Genomic DNA, 12819 nt, shown 5'->3' on the forward strand with positions numbered 1-12819 from the left:
CCATTATGACTGCAGGCATCAATCTTCAGTAGTATTAGTAGTAACTGTGACGTTGTCACCTGTAAAAATCACAGCTATTTTTACTTCACATTACAGTTGACACACATGTTGCGAAATAATGTTTATAATCATCACTACTTGAAAATATGGGAGTTATTACAGACCCACTCCAAGATTCTGCTCTTTAATGCATTAACAGAGGACACACAAGAATAAAAGAAGCACATGGATAATGATGTCACGAATTTTAAAAATCTATCGTAACAACTGTATGTCACGGTAATTGGTGTCCATGGTAGTTCTACGTATATCGCAGGCATTCAAGAACATTATCCACCAGACAGCCAAAGGCATCCACGGTGGGAAAAAGGCTAGGAACTCCGGCTGCAAAGGAAAAGAGAGAAGGGCAAGTTTGCACAGCGGCGATGGGAATGTGGGGTCTGGAGAACACCGCTGTTTAGAACATGGGAGAGGTTTCCGGTGGCAATGCTGCAGGCACCGAGAGGGGACTTTGAGAGCCAAGGTCCCTGAGGAGGCTGGAGCTATTGGGATGCAGGGCTCAGGTGGAGGGATTAACCACAGGAAGGAAACTTTTCCCACAATAAAAGGGAGGAAAGGATGAGTGTAGATAAAAATAAGTGTTTTAGTGGGGTGGCAGTGGGGGGCAGGAAGTTGAGGGGGCTTCTGACTGATGGCTTCTATTTTCACTGTCAAGTAGGAGTGAAGTTATCTGCTGAGAGTGAGAATGACAGGGGAGGTGATAAGGTAGGGAACCCGAAGAGTAGAGGGACCACCGGCCCACCACCCGGTTGTCACGGCAACACTTAGCGTGGGTGTGCGCTGTCTCGGCCGCGTTCAGCTGCTCAAGTGTGGGAGTCAGAGGGCAGAAAGGCAGCTAGAGCTGGGGCTGGGGTTTTACCAGGAGGACGGCGTGAAGATCAGGGGAATATAGGAGGGATGGACCAGTTTGTCCAGAAGCTGCGTGGAAAAGGATGTGCAGCTAGGAAGGGGCTGCTTGCTTGGAGTAAAATCCATGTATCAGGGGCGCCTGGGAAGCGCAGTCGTTAAGCGTCTGCCTTCGGCTCAGGGCGTGATCCCGGCGTTCTGGGATCGAGTCCCACATTGGGCTCCTCTGCTGGGAGCCTGCTTCTTCCTCTCCCACTCCCCTGCTGTGTTCCCTCTCTCGCTGGCTGTCTCTCTGTCACATAAATAAATAAAATCTTTAAAAAAAATCCATATATCAACATTAGGAAGAAGAATGGGACAAGGGGAACGGGAATGTGGAGGTGCCAGAAGTGGTGGGGCAAGAGGGAGCCAGTCAAGTTTAAGGTTAAGTAGTTCACAGGATGGCAAGTGCTGAGGTCTGTCCATTGTGTGGGTGACTGGAGAGAAGTAGTTAGAAAGGGCATTAGAGGTGAGGAGGTCAAGTCCAGTCACGACCATCCATACGGATCTAAAAGTCATCTAGGAGGAAGGTGAAGCTTGGAGTGGAAGGTCTGGAGGACGTGAAGGAGTGATTTGAAAATAGGTAGATCATTGGAGTAAGTGGTAGAAGAATCTGATGGTGGTGGATAACGTGGGCCTCACAGGAGGAGGAGGGCCTCTCAGCAAGGCAAAATAGTAATTGTCTAAAAGTAGCAATAAGGAGATAATGGAATATCTACCCACCATGAGGTGGAGAACGGGGATCCGTGTTCCTGCTGTGTAGCCAGGACTTCAAAAACGAACTAGCTTTTATGAAAGAGGCCAGAGACAATCAGATAGTTGTGGACCAGACCTGATCTAGGACAGTGGCTTCCAATCCCACAAGATAGTCCCCTCCCATGCCCCACCCCAACCCGGAGGCATCTGCAGCCCCGCAGAGGCCTATTTGGTTTCATCACAGCGGTGGGGGTGGGGGATTCTGGCATTTGGTGCCTAGAGCTCAGAGATGCGTTGTGTCCTGCAGTGTGCGGGAGAGCCCCACAGCGATGAACCGTCCTGCCCAAAATGCCCACAGTGCATCCTATACACCTTACGGATGAGGAGGCTAGGATTCAGAGAGCCAAGATGTGTGCTTAGCTAGGGTGGGGAGCTTCTCTAGTCTTGATATTCTTTTAAGATCTGTGTGTATGTCCGAGGTCACTGTGGTAATTAATGTTGGTTGGCAAATCCAGCCGCCTCTCCCTAGTCACCTCTCAATGATGGGTCTACGGTTGCCCCAGTTCTGGCCTGTGGAAGGTAAACAGAAGTTGTGGAGTAAGACTCCTGTGGCAGCTTTTTCAGAAAGGCAAGTGCAGCTGGAGGCCCCTGCCTCTTTTGCTCTGCTCCTAGTTATCTGCCTGGAACGTGGTCCGGCCACCATCTTGTACCCAGGAGCACCAAGGCCACACATGAGTGATGCTGGGACACAAAGGTAGACAGGCCAGGTGTTCTAGGTGGCTTCCTAACAGATGCCCCAACCCTGGACTTACGAAGGGAGAAAAACAAACTATATTATTTGTGTAGCCTACTGCTAATGAAATGTTCTGTTAATTGCCGCTGAGCATACTTCTGCCTGATGGAGTCGTAGGGCCAGTGAGCAACAGCTGAGGCTAAACCCCCGTTTTCTCTCTCCCAATCTAATAGCCTTTCCTTGACAGCGGTGGTTCTCAAAGTGTGGCTTCCAGACAATCAGCCTCAGCATTGCCTGGGAACTCCTTAGAAATGCAGAATTTCTAAACTTCTAAATCAGAGACCCAACAATCTGGTTTAACAAGCCCTGCCTGCCGGTGATTCTCACGCACCCATTTGCAGAGCCACTGATCTCTAGCTGTGCTCTTCCTTGGTATCGCCGGGAGACTCGTGAAAACGCACCATCCCAGATCCCACCCCAGATGCACTGAACCTGACTCTGTATTTTCAGGAGATCCCTGGGTTATCTGTATGCACATGAAAGCCTAAGGAGCATCCCTTTGCAATATGCTTAATTGAGCCTTTTCATTTCCTTATTGAAGCCAGAGCATTGAAAAGCAACGTGACTGAGCCGGCTGAGTTCAGGCACCCAGGATCCAGCCAATACACTTCGCATGGGAAAACCTAAACATTTTATTTATTTATTTATTTTAAAGATTTTGTTTATTTATTTGACAGAGAGAGACAGCCAGCGAGAGAGAAACACAAGCAGGGGGAGTGGGAGAGGAAGAAGCAGGCTCTCAGCAGAGGAGCCTGATGTGGGGCTCGATCCCAGAACGCCGGGATCATGCCCTGAGCCGAAGGCAGACGCAAGTATCCTGTGATTACACCCTATGCGCTTCACAATTGACTTTAAACAGAAAACGTATCCCAAGTATAAATTTGAGAACATTCTTTTAGGAATCTCTCTCTCTTTGAAGATTTTATTTATTCATTTGAGACCGAGAGATACAGAGAGAGAGAGAGAGAGAGAGAGAGACCATGATTAGGTTAGAGGCAGAGAGAGAGGGAGAAGCCGACTCCTCGCTGAGCAGGGAATCTGACATGGGACTCTGATCCCAGGACCCTGAGATCATGACGTGAGTGGAAGGCAGACGCTTCACCATCTGAGCCACCCCAACTTTTAGGAATCTCTTGAACGCTAAGGTAAATTTGTGGATGACACCAGTGCCTCTGTGAAAGAAATCACACAAGTAGGGGCGCCTGGGTGGCACAGCGGTTAAGCGCCTGCCTTCGGCTCAGGGCGTGATCCCGGCGTTCTGGGATCAAGCCCCACATCAGGCTCTTCAGCTATGAGCCTGCTTCTTCCTCTCCCACTCCCCCTGCTTGTGTTCCCTCTCTCGCTGGCTGTCTCTCTCTCTGTCGAATAAATAAATAAAATCTTAAAAAAAAAAAAAAAAGAAATCACACAAGTCTTTTTTCGAATAATTGTCTTAATATCTTTGTGCCCATTGGAAAAAGGATGGGGCAAACTTAAAATGCTAGATTGTATGACTTTTCTGCATCCTTCTTTATAGGACTCACTGGAAATGATGTATTTCATGATGGCATTTTTCAGATTCTATGACTGTCCTTAGTTCACGGCCACGTTACCCCCATTGCCACAGCCGCCTCACCGTCGGTCATAGCTACAGTGTCGGTCATAAAATGTCTGACCCTTCGGCCCTCATTCCAGTCTACCTCAGAAACACAGTTTGCTAGGAATGCCTGCCTTAAAACGTATTCAACTTTTCAAAAAGTGTTGATATTCCTTAAACTTATTTTCAGGAAAAGTTGCTTTTAGAAAGATAGGAGTGTTTCTGTCATTTCCATGATATGTTCTATTTCTTTGTGTAGAAAGAGAGGTTTTGTCTGTTCGCCATGTTGCGACCATACAACACGATATTGGTTTACGGGGGGCGGGGTGGGGGGACGGTGACAGATGCCAGACAGGACGGGTGCGGAGATCACTTATTAATTAGGCCTTCCCAGCCTTGCCCCCACAGTATTCACACAGGAAATGATGGCGTCCGGCAGCACCCCAAGGAGAGGGAAGCCAGAGGCAGCTGGCTGCCCCGGGAGCTGCCTGAAGGCCTCTGTCCCTGACCAGCACACCTCTAGCTCGTTCAAGGTACCCAGTTTATTTCAACATTTCATTTCCCGACTGAAGAAATTGAGGCTCATGGGTATTTTGTTTTGTTTTCAGAAACTCTATTTGCATGACCTACAAGGAATAGTATTATTGTGCGTGGTCTGGTTCCCTTTCTTTTATTGTGAAAGTTGTAATTACTTTTCTTCTTACAGTAAAGATGATTTCTGTTTAACTCATGATGCCTTTGTCTTGGTGCTTCTGTCGGATTTCCTTTTGAAGATCCTATTGTTCCAGCCATTTGTGCTTCTATGCCTTCACAGGTTTTTCCTTTTCTGATGAAATTTTAAAATATTTCCAATATGGTAAGATACAATATTTCCTATGACCGCTTTAACGTGTTGTTGTATTTTATAAGTCGATCTCTTCAAGCATTTGGGATTGAGTTATTGTTCCTTTATCTTCTAGAGCTTCCATTGTTTTTATATGTATGTTGAAATTTTTGGTCCATTTTGTCTCTACTAATGTTTATTATGCTATCAATACGTCCCTCCATCTATGCCAGGCTGGGGTATTTGGCTAATTAAAACTATTTAGGCACAGTATAACATATAGAGCTGTCGAACTACTCACTGTGTCGTAGACTTGAAACTAATGTAACACTGTGTGTCAACTATATTCAAATAAAATTTTTTTAAAATAAGACCATTTAGGATGTTATTAAAAATTGACTTTTTTAAAAAAAGATTTATTTATTTGAGAGAGAGAGAGAGAGAGCATAAGTGGGCAGGGGGAGGTGAGGGGCAAAGGAAGAAGCAGACTCCCCGCTGAGCAGGGAGCCTGGCAAGGGGACTCGATCCCAGGACCCTGAGATCATGACCTGAGCCGAAATCAAGAGTCGGAATGCTTAACCAACTGAGCCACCCAGGAGCCCCTAAAAATCAATTTTCGACGTGGTTCTAGTTTGCTGGTTTCTAAGTTGGTTTGTTAAAGTAACATGACAAAGTTCTAAGAATAGTTACTTAGCAGTCTAATCGCAATTTGGAGGGTCCAGCCCTATGTACACCTTTCAGTATTTTTTTTTTTTTTTGGTTTTAAGGTTTATACACCCAATGTGCATAATCTCTACACCCAATGGGGGCTTGAACTCACAACGCTAAAATCAAGAGGTGAATGCTCTACTGACTGAGCCAGCCAGGTGCCTCTCACCTTTTAGCACTTCTTATGAATGTTTATTTTTATTTTTATTTTTTATTATATTCAGTTAGCCAACATATAGTACATCATTAGTTTTTGATGTAGTGTTCAACGATTCATTATTTACGTAGAACACAAGGTGCTCATCTCCACACGTGTCCTCCTTAATACCCATCACCCAGTTACCCCATCCCCACCCCCCTCCCTTCTGTAACCCTCAGTTTGTTTAACGGACTTCTTTTTTTTTTTTTTTTAAGATTTTATTTATTTATTTGCCAGAGAGAGAGAGCCAGCGAGAGAGGGAACACAAGCAGGGGGAGTGGGAGAGAAAGAAGCAGGCTCCCAGCGGAGCAGCCTGATGTGGGGCTCGATCCCAGAACGCCGGGATCACGCCCTGAGCCAAAGGCAGATGCTTAACCATTAAGCCACCCAGGTGCCCGTTTCCCGGACTTCTTATGAATAGTTTTTGTTTGCTTGTTTCAGAGCTCCGGTTTTCTTAGTCCTGGCTTGCCTGCCCCTCTAGCTCCTCACCTCTCCAGTTTTAAGACTGGCTGTTGACCCGAGGGCCTGCAGGTCTCGGTTGATCCCTTTGTGCAAGTTCTCAGGGCAGTTCTGTGACTGTTCTGAGCATTCCCGAGTGAAAAGTCCCCTCCCTGACTTGCTTCATGGCCACCTATAAATTAGGGATAGAAGGAAGTCAGCGAGTGTGTTTTCTGGACTGATCAAGACCAAACAGGCTGAGGCAGTGCTCCCCGGTTGAATCACCCTGTCATCAAATAAGGAGCTGATGAACCAAGGAGCCCTGGAAACAACCCATGTCCACTTCCCTCTGCCATGCTCCTCCACCACTCAGAAACCACACGTGGCCTAAAGTGGTTTTCTGTTAATCACAGGCTGAAACAAAGTCATTCTCAAACTGTTCTCACGTGTCAGAATCAAAGTAATTTAAATCTTAGCTTTCCTAATCTGAGTTGACATCTGTGTGACATGTTTCCTCCTCCCTGGTGTATTTTAGAAGCATCTGAGGGTACAGAGAAAAAGAACTTAGACTCTGGTAGCCTTTGTTTGGTTAATGCAGAGAGGCCCTTTTCCTTTTTTTAAAAGATTTTATTTTTAAGAGATCTCTACACACTATGTGGGGACTCCACCAGGTGAGTCCCCTAGATACCCCAAGGTACCTTTTTTTTTTTAAGGAAGAGATCAAACTGTCTTTATTTACAGAAGATATAAGGCATGATGGTACATAGAAAATCCTAAGGAATATACAAAAAGCTACTAGAACTAATAAGTGAGTTTAGAAAGGTTACAAGATACACACAAGTCAATTGCAATTTTTTTTTAAGATTTTATTTATTTATTTGAGAGAGAAAGAGGGAGAAAGGAAACACAAGCAGGGCGGTGGGAGAGGGAGAAGCAGGCTTCCTGCTAAGCAGGGAGCCCAATGCGGGGCTCGATCTCAGGACCCTGGGATCATGACCTGAGCCGAAGGCAGATGCTTAACCGACTGAACCACCCAGATGTCCCCCAAAAAACTTTTAAGTTATTTTTTAATGTGGTAAAATATACATAACATAGAATTTACCATTCTAATCATTTCTAAGTGAACAGTTTGGTGAAGTAGATTCACATTGACGTACAACCATCAAGATGGCGTCTCAGCACATACGATTTTTGGTCAATAGATATATATTATATATATGATGCATAGAGGAATTGAAAATGGAATGGGGAAGCCGTGTGTTTTACCTGCATTTCTACTTCAAGATAGAACAAAATGTAAGAACTGAATTTTACGTATAACTAACTTACCAGGCAGTTTGGATGTGGCAGTATCAGATTCCCACTATCTTGGCAGGACAGGAAAAAACTAATAAATATTTTAATGGGAGAGGACACACTTTATTCTATGTAAAATAATAACCTCTACCTGGTTCAAACATTACAACATGAAAACATATTTATTGTAGTAAATATAGAAGATACAGGTAAGCAGAAAAAGAATAACCTAGAAGGATGGATATTATTTATATTGACCTTTTAGGAATTCATAACACTGTTCCCTTCAGTATTTGAGGGCTTAAATAATGTTAGCTGGTGCATGAGTTCATTATAAGCCACAATTCGCAGACTTTGTTCTACAGCTACTTGGGCTGACTATTGAGTTTCCAGCAAGAAGAGACCAAGAGGTTTTATTTCTGGCTTTGTTCGAAAGAAAACCTTATGAAGGGTTCATTCTATGTGTGTCTGGGTTTGGATTTTCCCTTCCCAAATGACGTGTTTGTTTCGTCACCCGGTGAAGCGTATGTATGGCTCAGGTATACCTGATGTCTTTGCTGACCTTTGAATTGGAAGGGACTTGACTTGACCAAGTGTCGTTTACACTCCTAGGTGATCATTAGAATTGGATCGTGCCAAAGTCTGATAAAGAGAATCTGGCTCCTATTCGCTCTGAAAGAGAGGTGTTAGTGCCAAGTGGTAAAGCGCCAATGGCGAACTCCTTATCTGCACTAGTGGAGGGCTGGGGTTGCTCACATAGCCCTGGCGCGGGATATCCAAATGGCTTCTGTGTCCGTTTGGAATGCAGCACGGTCTTAGAATAACAGACTCTTTGATTAAGAAGTCCAGCTCCCTTATTTTTACAAACCCCCATGCCACTAATCAGACACAGGTGCTCCTGTCCCAGTTTTCCGCTCATACCTTGTCCGGCCTCCGTCATTGCCCTGATCATGCAACAATGAGGAGCCCTTTACATCAACACACAGACAATACAGGGAGACATTCTTCAGCACTTAGCACAGTGCCTGGAACTTACTAGCTTCTCAATAAATATTTGTGGAGGGAATGAATGATGAAACCAAGGCCCTGGGACAGGAAGTGACCTGCCTAAGATCACAAGTCTAGTTAGTAATGTTCTGAGAAGTAGGTTGTGATAACACTTTAATTACATTGCATTACTTGAAAGCACAGAGTGAAAGGCCGGAGTTGGACTGGATCTTGGAATAAAACTCTGGAGTGACTGGTTATTCACAGAAGTGGAAATTCATGGGATAGTCCATAGCATCAAGAGTTGACTCTGGGGTCCATCTCAAGAGGTGTTTTTGGTACCTGAGAGTGTTGCTTTTCTTGCTAACACTCTCTCAGTTAGAGTAAGGGTACATGTTTGTGGTGAGGAAGAAGCCACCTTGGTTGTCTTTCCCATGTTTGGGAGAAAGGCTAGAATGGGGCAAGCCCCCAATCTATGGAAGGGCAGGGAGACCTCTTCCTATCCCTGGAGTCCACAGACCCTTGTTTATATTCACAGTCAGTCCTTGTTAGAAATATGTAATCATTTTTGGCAGAGGTTGGGGAAGGCTGGTGGCAACCGTGTGTGTGTGTGTGTGTGTGTGTGTGTGTGTGTGTGTGTGTGATGCACATTTAGTTTTGAGCCAAGATCAAGGCTGTTTGGTGGTTGTTGTTGTTATTTTTGAAGCAGAGAGGGTTGGAGTATCAGAAGAGATATCGGATGAGAATGCTTGGCCTTTGAGGAGGTCACAGTGACCCCGAAAATGTAATCTGGCCAGTGGCTGGGTGGCAGTCACCATTAAATTCGGCAGAGTCCAGCCTGAAGGTGTGCTCTGGGAGATCAGCTACAGGGAGCCCTCAGGATGCTGACTCTGGCTCTTCTGAGTGATGGCTGGAGTGCATGTGTGCGTGTGCGTGCATGTGTGTGGGTGTGAGAGAGAGAGAGAGATGAAGGGAGAAGAAGGAAGTGTAGAGAGGGTGTAGCCCAGCAGACCCAGTAGAAGTCCTTTTCATCCACTATTCCTAGGTGACAAGGTGAGCGTCAGAGTGACCCCGCTTGCCTGGGTGGCCATAGGGAAACGTGTGTAAGGCCTGGGCTAGACTCAGAGGGGAGTGTATTGGGGTGGGCAAGGGAGAGGCCTGTGTCAGTCTCAGACAGGAGCTGCTGCCTCAGCTAGGTGGACAGGTGAGGACAGCACCCGGCCGGACCTCACAGATGAGGTTGACCAACTAGTGTTCCCACATCCTTTGCAGGTCTTTATGCCTTTGGGAAACAAGTAGGGCAGAATTAAGTTGAAGCTTTCACCCTTCTGACTACCTCTCTTTAGAAATGTCATCATTTCTTGCCATTGGGAATTGTTAGCATTGGCTTGGGGTCTGAAGGCTGGGCTTTATGAGTCAAGAATTCTGTGAAATTGTTTTCAAATCCATGTGTCTGTTTTTTCTGGGGAGGTTCATAGCAGATTCCCAAAGAGATCCATGAGTCAGCAAAGGTTAAGAACCATCGCACGCATTTATAGGGCCCTTGTCCGCACGGGAGGGATAGAAATGAATGGAGTACGACAGTGCAGTAATAATCAGTTTGGTGGCTCAGGGCCTGTGGATTAACCGCTCTTGTATCGCCTGACAACAGTAGTTATCCGGAGGCATATCCACACACATGGGTTAGAGATGGTGGTCAGAAACCTGCTGAATGAGCAGGGGACACCTGCAATGCCTACAGAGAAATGAATGCTATGTGTCCAAAGGAACACCGCTGGTTGGAATGGACCAGTCACCGTGGGGAGATCCCGGAACACAACTGGACACCAGAGCAGATGGATTTTATCGTGCTCTTAGGACTGATTCGGTTTACAGTCCATAAGAGGGCCAGGTCGCAAGGATTTCCAGGGGCTCTGGGTGGGGGGCCCCCTTCACTGTATTGTTTATGGTTATGTTCTAGAAGCAGAGGTAGTAGTCTGGCCTTCACAGGCCTCTAACATTATTATGTTCGTCTCCACTCATCCTTTTCATGAACCTCAGGGAACCTGGTATTTTTTCATACTATCCCTCTAAGCCAGTGCTCTCTGCGACTCATTTCCATCCTTAAGGTCTGGGCCTTCAGGATACTCAGAATAGTGCCTTTTCCAGAACCAGAATCTAACTGGGCGAGGGAAGGTTTTGGGGAGCAGTTCCCTCTAGGTTTAGGAATCCTAAGCAAGGGTGGCCCGTCGCGGGAGCGGGAGTCCTCAGAGAGAAGTGCAAGTTAGGGAAAGGAAGAGGGATTGTTCTCAAGCCTTGAGCAAGATCTGGGGGTGTCTGGCCCAGTGTTTTCCTCGTTGGCCCAGCTATAGTTTGGGGGTCCCCTGAGGCTCTCTCTCACTCTTACCACCTCCTCCTGGCCATCTTTTGACAGTGGCTGTGCTCCTGGACCAAGACAAGCTGCCACAGGGTAGATTTAGAGGAACACATCCAGTTGGCAACTTAGCCTTACCCCGTGGATGACCTTCCAGCTGTGTGGGTTCTGACCGCTCCCCTGTCCCAGCTCACTCTGCAGGTCTGGCCTTGACACTGGCCTGCCTTCCGCTGAGTCTGTGTGCCCGTGCCGCTGTCTACAGATCCAGTTCATGATTCAGGACGATTACTGGATATTATAGGAAGTAAGATACTCGTTGTCACTAGTTTGTTTCCATTCAGGTGCTAATGGGATATTGTGTAATGTGTCTGTTGGGAATATTTCCAAAGGATCAAATATCAGAAATTCAGCAACATCACACCGTTTGGTTCCTTGACACCATAGCTACTCTGTGTAAGAATCTTGGGATATCTTTTCCTATGTCATGCATGAAAGGAATTGAAAAAATTCATTTCTAAAGGTGCAGAAATGACCTCTCTTCCCCCATCCCCCACCTTTCCCTTCTCTTTGGAAACTGCCTAGGGTTAAAGTCACAATATTCCTGATTTATAGGCCAATGTGGCGAACACATGAATTTACCCTGGGGTACACTATGATCTGATTGTGGGTGAGTCTTTTATTTATTTTATTTATTTTTTAAGATTTTGTTATTAAGTAATCTCTACACCCGACCTGGGTCTTGAACTTACCGTCCCAAGATCAAGAGTCACATGCTCTACAGACTGAGCCAGCCGGCTGTCCCACGTGCGGTGGGTCTTTTAATGTCTTCTTGTTAAAGGAGAGGCAGGGAAGAGAGGCGATGACCTTGACATCATTCTCTCATTTGTCCGACAAATGTTTGTTGCACAGCTCCGATGTCCTAGGACCTGTGGTAGTTATCAGGGATACAGAGATCAGAGACACTGTCCCAGCCCACAAGAAATGCGTTGGCCTTTGGGGAAGACAGGGAGGTGAACCATTAGTTGGAATATAGGGGGGTAATTACTAGGAGAGCAGGAACAGAGTGCAGGTATCCCTGAGGAATTTCATTGCATCTTCCAGGGGAAAAGCAGTAGCCCCTCACTGTTTTACTATTGTTTTCAGCCATTGTTACATTTTATCAGGAAAAAAAAAAGATTTTCCACATAGATAAGTGAATTTCCCAGAAAACCAGGCTTATCTCTCTAGGTCCCATAACTTAAAACATTTAAAAGTTATTTAGGGGGAGCCTGGCTGGCTTGGTTAGTAGGGCATGTGACTTTTGATATTTCAGGGTTGTGAGTTCGAGTCCCACATCAGGTGTAGAGATTACTTAAAAATAAAATCTTTAAAAAAATTTAAAAATTATTTTTGGTAGGAATATTTGTAAAATGTATTCTTTACTCCTCTCTTTTCTTCAGTGGAATATACTGAATGAAATTCAATCTTTTCTTTTTGGCTCGAGGCATGGGCATGAAGCAAAGGAGGGAGCCTTTGCTTCTGGCTAAGCTGCCCGCAGACTCCTTTGGAGGTGTTTTCACCCTTAAGCCAGATCGTCCCTTCCTTATGGCTTTTTGTCATTTTTCTGTCTCTTTTCTCCTTGTTGGGGTGATAGCCTGGGTCCTAACGTCTTTTACTTTAAAGTCTCTAGTACCCCTAGGGGCACCTGGGTGGCTCAGTTGGTTAAGCATCTGCCTTTGGCTCAGGTCATGATCTTGGGGTCCTGGGATCGAGCCCTGCATCGAGCCCTGCATTGGGCTCCCTGCTTGGCAGGGCGTCTGCTTCTCCCTCTCCCTCTCCCTCTTCCCCTCCCTCCTGCTTAAGCTCTCTTTCTCTCTCTCTGAAATAAATAAATAAAATCTTAAAAAAAAAAAAGAACTCTTAAAAAAAAGTCCCTAGTACCCCTCTCCTTTCTCCTTGCAAATTTGTGTTAGTCTAAGAATTCATACATCTAAATAGGTTAGAATTTTGTTTGAAATAAGAGTGA

This window comes from Ursus americanus, chromosome 23 (assembly GCF_024610735.1).
Source record: "Ursus americanus isolate L20-20 chromosome 23, mUrsAme1.1.p, whole genome shotgun sequence".
Taxonomy (NCBI): domain Eukaryota; kingdom Metazoa; phylum Chordata; class Mammalia; order Carnivora; family Ursidae; genus Ursus; species Ursus americanus.